Source organism: Notechis scutatus, chromosome 2, assembly GCF_049901735.1.
Source record: "Notechis scutatus isolate UNSWTSFEM ecotype Mainland chromosome 2, rNotScu1.2, whole genome shotgun sequence".
In the NCBI taxonomy this organism is placed as follows: Eukaryota; Metazoa; Chordata; class Lepidosauria; order Squamata; family Elapidae; genus Notechis; species Notechis scutatus.
In genome coordinates this window covers 60,549,356-60,560,085 of record NC_142010.1, presented here as the reverse complement: position 1 = coordinate 60,560,085, position 10,730 = coordinate 60,549,356, and the positions used below count along the sequence as shown (strand labels likewise).

The window sequence follows — 10,730 nt, the reverse complement described above, 5'->3', positions numbered from 1 at the left end:
TCTGTCACAAAATTAAGCCTAAACAACGAGAAAGAATTATTTGAAGGCTGGTAATTTTTTGCATCTGGAAAGCACAAAGGCCTCCTCAGAAAGCAAAACTGATGGAAGGAAGCTCTGAATTACTAGTTAGTCATGACTGCCTCTAGCAGTAAAATAAAAATTCAATTGCCCTTTCAATCAGCTTTTGTAGCTGGAAAAGAAGGAATGTCCTTTTATCATTCCTCTTAGGTTGTAATATTTATGGGGCTAAATGGATGCAATCTTGTTATCTTGTATTATTTTTTTTCCTGTGAGTAAACATTTAGATATTAGTGTTGTTTATGTATAAGTGCAGATTTATATTCTGTCTTTTACCACATAAAAACAATTTTTATGGTGCTTCACTCAGAGAATCAACCTATGCATAGCTGGTTAGAAGCAAACCCCTGTCAGCTTAATAGGATTTCTTCCCAGGTAAATGAGTATAGGGTTATAGTTCACTGAGCTCAAGTGATAAGAGATAACAACTTAAGTCTCCTTCTCTCTCTGAATTGCAGAGAACAAATAACCATTTCATCAACCATAATAGCACCATCCACTAGCTGACCCAAGGATGACTAGTGAAGCAGATTTTATAAATAAGTGAGATTTATTTATCGGAAACAATTATAGGGATAGGTTGCTCTAGCACTAGGAGGAGAATCCAACAACACAGAATGTGTATGTTTATGATGAAAAGAAGGCAGAAGAAAGCAATCTCAGATTAGAAATATCTTAGACAAAAGAGGGTCACAGAACAAATCTTTAGCTTTCTATCAACACGTACCATCCCTTTATGTCAGAAGAGTAAATGCCTTCGGATTTGTACTTCCAACCATAAGAATATGAATAATGCAATAATTTTTAAAAGGAAATCAAGATACAAAATGCTTGGGGGCAAACAATTTTCACCTGATGCTGAATGGATAGCAAAGTATGGTATTGCATCATATCAAAAATGTCTTTGTCAATTATTGGCACATGTCATTTAGCAGGAATTTTGAGAAGGACTTTACAGCAATTCAATTGAGAGGATACTAGAGTATCCTTCACCATAGCTCTCCTATCAATATCATAACTATTAGGTGTAGATTTAACCATGGTGCTCCTATCTCTTCATATACTGCATGAGATTCACTATCAACAAGCACCCATTTGAAACTGATGAAAGGTGCTATGAACACGTATTCTAAATTGCACATAATATTGCTGATGCCTGAAATAAAAAAAACAACTTGCTCTGAAAATTCTGGCACAAATTAATCTGTCTGGTTTGATGATTATTAATGTAGCAATTAATATATGCCTGCCAGAACTCACAATTTTTATTAATTTTGGAATAGAACTTTCCTCTTTTAATTACCTCCATTATAAGATATTAATTGTCAGAGTTAATGTATCTCCAATATGCTGAGTCTTAGGAGCTCATCCTCCTGAGTCTTAGGAGCTCAAGCTGTTACATCTTAGTTCAATACATATCAACTTACTCTAATATTGTTGATAGTTTGTGTCTAAGTGAGTTGTGTGAATACAGGTGGTAAAACTTGGAATGAATCTGGATCTTCCCAAACCTTGCCTGGCTCTGTTACCACTACATCAGCATTTCTCAAATGGTGGGCCTGATTCAGCTCTAGATCCAAGTTTTGTGTAGGTAGGAGATTCTGTGATTCTCCATATTTCTCCTTATTTTTCTCACACTGGATGATGAAAACAGGATTGTAACAAGTGAACTGCAGGCATCAGAGATTGATAAAAGGGTAGATGTCATATAACAATGGATGAACATTATGATGAGAATAGATGTCCTCATTCTAAAACTATAGTATGTTTATTTTATAGACAATTTAGTGAGTGTCTGGTCTCAGTGATTTTAGCCCTGTCAAGTAGATGGGTGGGTGGGGAGACGTTTGAGACTCTCACAATTCTGTTTTTATGTGGATAATTATAGAGAAAATAATTAATTATTTTAGAGGTGGTCAATGAATCTCCACTGATAAAAAACAACAAGTTTCCTCTTGTTTTTTCCACTTCGTTTGATTAGCCATGGCAGAGACATGCCTATAGGGCTCTCTATCTAGCCAAAGGAAAAAAAAGATGGCCTTACTAATATATTAAGCAGCTTTTTCTTAACATCCAAGTCTTGCTTTTCACCAGCATTACCCCTTCTCCTTGTTGCGGGAGACGAAGCTGCATTCGGTCCCCTCGTTTTAAAGTTAGAAATGTTTGCAATGATACAAGTAGGACCTTTGGTGCCTTCTCAGGGGTATGGTGCATGTTTGACATCGGGCCCGGCATTAACAGAAGGTTGAGCCTCGGTTAATCACCTCCTCAAACGCCCGGTCCATATGTGATTTTTCTCTCCCCGCTTTCCCTCGCGGGGCTGGCAGGAGCAGGCATGTCCGCGAGAAAGCTCTCGGTTTCGTGCCGCCGCCGCCGCTGCAGCAAGGGTTCCCTCCCTCCCTCCGCCCCGTCCCCCTCCGGCTTTTGCACATTCCCAGATCGGCGGGGTTAATGCCAGGGCGCAGGCAGAGAGGTACAGCAGCAGCAGGGGGAGAGCTTGGAACAGCTGCCCAAAGGTCCGCGCGCGCGCTGGTGGAATCCCCGGGCGCTGCTGGTGCCAGTGCCGGTGCCGGTGCCGCCGCTGCCGCCCCCCTGCGAAGCCCAAGAGCGGCTCTTCTCATCCTGCGAGGCGGCTGGCTGAACAGCTGCCACCGCCGCGCGCCTTCCTGCCTCAGCCGCTCCGCGCGCTTCCAAGGAACGGCCTCAGCGGCGGCAGCTCGACTTCTGAGGCGCCGCACTTCCCAACAGGCGTCACAGCCCAGGTAAGAGAATGGGAACTTCGCGCCTGGCTTCCAGCCCGCACCGAAAGGGGGCCTTTGGTGGGTTTTTTTCTTCTCCTTTTTTCTTTTTGTGCAGCTCGGAAAGAGGCGCGTCAGCTGTGCGCATCCACCTCCTCGGGGCCACTTTTGCCCAAGCACCCGAGGCAGCCAGCCCTGGTAGCAGGTGGCGGTAACTGGCGCCCTTGCTGCAGGTTTTCCTGGAAGAGGCCACTGCCGCTGTCCGGAGGTGACCTTGAGCTGCTCGCTCGCTCCCTCTATGCGGGGCTGGTGGGGCTGTGGCGCTCGGAGGTGGCGCGTGTGGGAGTGAGAGGCGCGGGGGGACTGGTTTTCTCGGGACGTGCTTTCTCCGTGTGTGTGTTTGTATGGGGGCGGGGGGGGGGGGGGAACAGGGACGAGGCAAAGAGGTCCGAAGCTGGAAGAAGCGAAAGACCAGGCGGTGTGTGGGGGACTGGGGAACGTGGTCTGGACTGGAGGACCAGCCGAAGCTGCCCTCTAAAAATGAACTGGCCCGGAGGGTCTGCGGAACGAGCCAGGTTTAGGAATAGGATGCGAACCAGGCTCTGCCTAGGTATAGGTTCTCGCCACCGATCTTGTCTGTGTTCAAAACATATAGAAATGCATCCGAACATCCAGTGCTAGGAACAGAAGACTGGGATCTGTCATCTTCATTGAGTGAAAAAAATATATATCCATTTTTTGCCCATCAAAGTCTGGAGGATGCGGATGAGGGGGAAAAAAAAAATCCTTCTTGGAACTGCACCATGGGGTCTACTACCATCAGCACAGCTGCGGCTAAGTCAAGGCTGACCTTAATTTTCAGGGTGCTCTGAACAAAATGTCCCTATGTAACATCTTTCCTTGTGGTTTTGTAGCTGATTGGGTAAACTTTAACATTATGTGTCAGTTCAACAAAAAAGACATTTTAGAAGATTAACCCCAAGAGCAGATTAAGCGGAGGTAAAGTAATGCATGCATGTGTAGATAGAGAGTGAGAGAGAACAAGATCACATTTTTTAAAATAGTGTTTTAAAGATTAATTCAATCTGACATTTTTTAGTCCTGGTAAGCAAATCAAGAATGTAATTGTTGCAAGCTTATAAGGTCAAGGACAAAGTAAAACTTTTTTTATAACAGTATGAGAGTCTGTTCTTTATTTCATAACACAATTCTACGGAACATATTAAAGAATATATGTAAAGAACACACACATACACAAAAGAAGCATCTATTTTTACAGTAGCAAAGTAGGCTATAATCTGTCATTGTAATACAGTACACTGTCCAACTGGCTGGCTGCAAATGTGATTTGTAGGCAAATCTATCTCAAAGGCTCTAGATTAGAATGTGGAATCTTTCTGTGGTAGGAAACATCTCGGACTTTGATCAGGAAACCTCTTTGAAATCTCTCTTCAGAAGATGTAAAATTAATCAGGTAGCATCCCCATTTGTAGGTCACTTTTCTTACAAGGACTTATAAGAAAAGTGACCTACAAATGGGGATGCTACCTGATTAATTATGTGGACTTATGTGGATGTGGGAATACAGTGGTTCATATGAATGATTCTAAACTCCTGGGGAAGATATATGAGATTAGCTGTCTTAGTAATTTTTAAGATATCTTATTGCCTCCAGACAAACTATACATGACTGAACTACATATGAACTATATATGTTGTCTCTCAGCCTACGTATTTTATGCAGTTTATTTTTTTTTCAAGTGTGGCCCAACATTTAAACTGTTGCTGAGTTTATAAATAAACAATTTTAACATTTACAGAAGCTGCACAAAAGATCAAATATTTCTTCTTGGAAAACAACTGTGATTACTGTAGTTCCATGCTATAGAAAATTTATAATAAAGAGATGTGGGGGCGATAGATACCCAAATAAATTATAAAAAGATTACTTAGAAATAATTTCAGAAGTAGAGCCATTATTTTATCTTTATGTGCATCTTTTTTTTTTTTTTTTTTTTGAAAAATCAGTTTTAGGCAAATATTTTCATTTTTCAGCACACTCATACAATATTAATATAGCAATCTTGAAACAGCATTGAGATTAGCAGTCTATTAAGAATTAAGTCCTTTTGATTCAATGAGCCTTACTTCAAGATAAGGGCACCTTGGATTACTGCCCAGAATTAGATTTATAAAATGGTACATTCATTGACATTCATTTTCAGTTACAACATTTCTCAAGCATAATTTCCCTTTGTATGGTAGGGGCTGGTCATTCTCTCTCAGCCCTGGGAAGGAAATAATGGCAAACCTCTGGAAAACCTTGCTGAGGAAACTGCAGCGGTTTGTTCAAGCAGTCATCAGGAATTTAAAAAAAAAAAACTGAATCAAAAGACACCTCCCCACCCCAAAATCTATCAAAACAGAGAGACAGATTAGTGTACTGGTTAACGCACCAAGCTAACAAATGGGAGACCATGAGTTCTAATCCTGCCTTAGGCATGAAGCCAACTGGGTGTGTCCCTGAGCTACCGGTAGTTATTCTCTCTCAGCCAATAGCAAAGTGCTTCAAAAGTCTTGCCTAGAAAACTGCAGGGACTTGTCCAGACGTTTACCAGGAGTTAAACACTGATTCAAAGGCACACACATATACATGGTATGGAAATCTGTTTATCAACAAAATGAACAATCTTCTCCAACAGAGATATAGAATTATATAGAATTACTACCATTTTTGTTTCTTTTTTGGATGTAGAAGAGTTAAGTCTTTCTGAATGCAGGACAGATGAGGGTTTCTCCAGTTTCAGAATGTTCTCAGTTTACATTGATGACTAGAAACCATTCTTTCCCCATGACACCAAATAAAAGCTGAGTATAGATAATCAATCTACTCCTTGGGTAGTATGGAAAAGTTTTCTTATTTCTTGACTGTGTTATATTGGTATATAAAGAACTCTGACTTGTTTTGAACTATGCTGTGGTTGCCGTGTTCCATTCCTAACTACTGTCTAGGTTTGTTGTTATGAAATACAAGAATTAGTTTGTATTATCCATGCTTGCATGGCTGCCTCATCTATCAGCCCTACTGTTTGTTTAGAGAATAATATGGGTTATTTTACTTCCACAGTGTTAAAATTAAATCATACCAATATCAAGTGTTTGCAAAGAATTGTTAATGGTACTGCTATATTGCACATGTAATCATTCCCCTATTAGGAATTCTTACACATATGAGCCTTTCTTGCACAACACATGAATTAACATTATACCAGATGTATTAGATTATCATTTTGGGAAAAGAATAAAAAAGCAAATTAAAATATGAATAAATTACCTGTATTTTTTTAATCCTATACATGAAAAACCAAGCATGTCTTTGATATAGTGTTTAAAATTTAAATAAGAAATTCAGGAGGAAAAAAGCACAGAAAACATCTGTCCTTAAAATACTATATTTGTCATGAAATTACATAGTCTGAAGAAGAATTTCTTCCAACAATAGCATCAGGAATGGGTCACTTATTCAAATGTTCATACATATTTTTTAATATGTGGCAAAATCCATGACTACATTTCAAAAAGGTTGCCAATAACATAGTATTAAATGGTGACATGTATTCTTCTTAAAAACTCATACATTTGAAAATATGGTGATCTGTCAACATTTATAATTGATATTTTGTTTTTGTAGTTTCAGAGTTTTTAATTAGGCCAAGCTTCTTGATGACTTGGAAAGAATGCTGGACTGTGTCCTAATAGGATGAGAAAAAAATCAAGATCTAAATAAATTTATTTTAGGGATTTAGAAATTCATTCTTATCAAAATTATTATTTGGAAATAACTGATGCTTCTAGAAGACAAGCACAACCTGATGATCTAGCAATTTTACCCTTGCTTTATTAGTTACTACTCTTTCACAGTTTTTGATATTTTTGAAATTTCAACTTTTCTATAGAGAAGAGCTTCTAAAAGCGATAACACTTTCATAGTCTAAAGCTTCACTTACATAGGAAATGATAGGTCCATTTATTAAGCAATATTAAATATTCTCCTTATGCAGGTTTCATTGGAGTTTGTTATTTATTTATTTGATTTATTTATTTGTCAATTGCTTACAAGATAATAGGTATAAGTAAAAACATAGTTATGAATACATGGATACATATAAGAAAATTTTTAAAAAAAGTATAAAAGAAACAATAGGACAGGGATGGTAGGCACGTTGGTGCGCTTATGCACGCCCCCTACAGACCTCTTAGGAAAGGGGTGAGGTCAATAGTAGACAGTCTAAGGTTAGTTTTTGGGGTTTGGGGAAAAAAACCACAGAGTCAAGTAGAGTATTCCAGACATTGACCACTCTGTTGCTGAAGTCGTATTTCCTGCAATCAAGTTTGGTGTGATTAACCTTGAGTTTGTATCTATTGTTTGCTCTTGTGTTGTTATGGTTGAAGCTGAAGTATTCATTGACAGGTAGGACATTGCAATGTATGATTTTATATACGAAACTTAGATCGGACCGAAGGCGGCGTAGTTCTAGGTTGTCTAGGTCTAGAATTTCAAGTCTGGTGGCATAAGGTATTCTGCAATGAGTAGAGGAGTGGAGAACTCTTCTTGTGAAATATTTCTGGACTTTCTCAACTGTGTTAATATCAGATCCGTAATGTGGGTTCCAGACTGATGAGCTGTATTCGATTATTGGTCTAGCAAATGTTTTTTATGCTCTAGTTATTAATGTAATATTACCAGAGAAAAAGCTATGTAAGATTAGGTTAACAACTCTTAACACATTTTTGGCTATGTAGTTACAGTGGGCTCTAGCACTTAGGTCATTTGAGATGAGTACTCCAAGATCCTTTACAGAGTTTGGATCATCAACAAGGTCTTGACTATTCAGCCTGTATTTTATTTTCTGATTTTTTTTGCCAATATGTAGGACAGAGCATTTATTTGTTGAGATTTGAAGTTGCCATTTGTTTGACCATTCTGATACATAGTCAAGGTCTTTTTGAAAGGTAACAGTATTGTCTATGGTGTTGAATAGCTTTACATCATCAGCGAAGAGAACTCAGTTGCTTTTGATATGATCACAGAGGTCATTTATGTAGAGTATGAAAAGAGTTGGTCCTAGAACACTGCCTTGGGGGACACCACTGTTGACAGGTACAGAATTTGATAGGACGCTCCCAATTTTGACCATTTGTTGTCTGTTTGACAGGAATGCTTCTATCCAGTTATGCAGGTGTCCAGAGATACTGTAAGATTTTAGTTTTAGGAGTAGTTTGTCGTGTACCACTGAATCAAAGGCTTTACAGAAGTCCATGTAGATTGCGTCTATTACTTTCCCCTGATCAAGTTGTGTAGTCCATATGTTTTTGCAGTGTAAGAGTTGCAGATTACATGATAGTTTTTTCCTAAAACCAAATTATTTATTAGAGAGTAGATTGTTTGTTTCTAAGTGGATGATGATGGATTGGTTAATAATTGATTCCATGACTTTACAGGTGATGCATCATAAAGAGATTGGTCTGTAATTTTCAACGAGGCTGGGGTCTCCCTTTTTGAAGATGGGGATGACCGTGGCTTGTGACCATAGTTTTGGGAAGGGGCTGGTCCGGAAAGATTTTTCAAAGATTATGCTTAGAGGTTCGGCTATGGCAGTGGGTAGCTTTTTTAAGTAGGCACATATTCCATCTGGTCCAAGAGAAAAAGATGGTTTTAGATTGCATAGTGCTTTTTCAACATTGTCTTCTGTAAAATTGATATGTATTAGATCATTGTAGTTGTCTGTGGTTCGACTAGGAAATCCTGGGCATGATCCATTGCTGTTTACAAATACTGAGCCAAATAATGTGTTAAAGAGGTTGGCTTTAATAGTGTCGTCATTGCAGTCTTTACCATTAGGTCCTTTCAGGGGTGGGATGGACCTTGAGTCTTTTAGTTTGTTGTTTACAAAATTGTAGAAAGTGCGGGTGGAATTGGTGCGTAGAAGGTTTTCTTCTTGTTTAATGTGATAATTGGTGCATTCAGTTTTTATCTGGTGGCATAGATTTTTGTATCGGCTTTTGAAGTTGGCAACGTGACCAGCTTTGTTTTTCCGCCAAAGTGATTTCTTTTTGGATTGAAGCTTCCTTATTGTTATGGATAATCTGTTTTTCCTGGTTTGGGGAGTTGTTAATGGTACATTTAGTTTGATGACTCTTTTGACTTCAAGTAAAAATACGTTGCATCCAGAGAAAAAATATGTTGCATCCAGAGAATAGAAATTGCCAATCAAGGGATGAGAGATCGTTGTTTATAAGATCATAGTTGCCTTTTTTGAAGTTATAATTGGGGATTCCGTTGTTGTGATGATTTTTGTGTGGACATATGTTGAGACAAAAGTCAATCATGTTGTGGTCACTGTTGGAAAAGGGTTCTTTAATTTGTATTCCGTAAATTGAATTCAAACTATTACAGAAGATGAGATTGAGGCAGTTGTTAAGTCTAGTGTTGTTCTAATCCCAGATTTGTTACTGCATTGTAGAAGGTTGCATGCTGGGTTCAGTTGTACATTCGTTAAGGGTCCAGTTAATATGAGGTAGATTGAAGTCACCAAGAAAGATAAAAGCGTGTGGGCAGGATGCTGCCCATGTTAGTAGTGTATTTAGCTTGTTTGCATGTTCAATGTCATAATCAGGGGCTCTGTAACATAGTAAGAACTGAAATATGATATTTAAGGACAGTTCACAGACGATGGTCTCAGGAATAGCAAGCACCTGGGTAACTTGGCTGTTTTTTAGATGTAGGGACTTTTTATAGAAGATAGCAACACCACCTCCTCTACGGATTTCATGATCTGTTCGGTAATGATAGTCTCTTACTGTGGCAATGGAGTCAGGGAGAGATACCTTGAGCCATGTTTCACAGATAACTATAATGTCAAATTTAGCCGTATTTAGTAAGAGGAGAAATTCAGGTATTTTATTTACAAGGCTTCTTGCATTGAGTAGCTTGCATTTAAGACCAGTTGTGGTTGGAATAGAGGTAGTTAGGGGTGTGCATGCCTAATTTTGAGTGATGTTGAAATGGCCAAATAATGTTTGCCACCCAGTGGTGGGATTCAATTTTTTTTAACTACCAGTTCTGTGGGCATGGCTTGGTGGGCGTGGCTTGGTAGGAGTGTCAGGGGAAGGATACTGTAAAATCTCCATTCCCACCCCACCCCACTAATCTGTTTTCCAGCTCCATTTTCCTGTGCTGGGCAACAAAAGAAGACCCAGCCAATCAGCTGGGACTCAGGAGACAGAATAGGTGGGGTCAGAGGTGGTATTTGCCGGTTCTCTGAACTACTCAGTTATAAAATGTTCACTACACTGTGATAGATAGTAACTTAAGGTCAGTTGTCAAAGATCATTAAAATAATCTGATATATTCCCCCCGCCCCAAAATGTTGACATTTTGTCTCTGCCAGCTAGAAATGATTGCAGAATTTTTTACAAAAAATATAATAATTATCAACATTTGTTTGAAAAAATGGAAAACATAACACACACAATTACTTTTCTCAGCCATTATCTCCAAGTCTGTATTTTAGGGAACTCAAATTTATTAGCCTGGATCACACTTACCAAGTTTGATTCTTCTTTAATATAGTTAACTTCAAATTAGAATGGATATATGAAAATAATTATGGTATGTTTCTGGAATTGAATTTTAACTAATGAGTAAGGATCAACATATATTTTATGTTCTGTTTTAATTACACATTATTACCCTGCAAGTAAATACTTCTTTTGCAGTAACTTTCATATGAAATGTGAATCATATACCTTTAAATTCTAGAAATGGTGATTAATTTTTTTGAAGATTAGACTTTAGACTTTATAGTAAGTCATAAGTACATGTTAGCTCATATTTATCAAATAAATATGATA

At 38.5% G+C, this 10,730-nt stretch overlaps 1 protein-coding gene across 7 annotated transcripts in view; it reads left to right on the top strand.

Moving 5' to 3' along the window:
• Positions 1-2,504: 2,504 nt before the first annotated feature.
• The window catches only part of ATP2B2 (ATPase plasma membrane Ca2+ transporting 2), a 401,784-nt gene continuing 393,558 nt past the window's right edge, over positions 2,505-10,730 (top strand). For 4 of the 7 annotated variants that reach the window (XM_087954875.1, XM_087954873.1, XM_087954876.1 and 1 more), the window contains exon 1: positions 2,505-2,840. The gene's annotated coding sequence lies outside the window, so the exon portion shown is untranslated. The remainder of the gene's footprint in view (positions 2,841-10,730) is intronic. The other 3 variants (XM_087954872.1, XM_087954870.1, XM_087954869.1) reach the window with 1 other exon arrangement.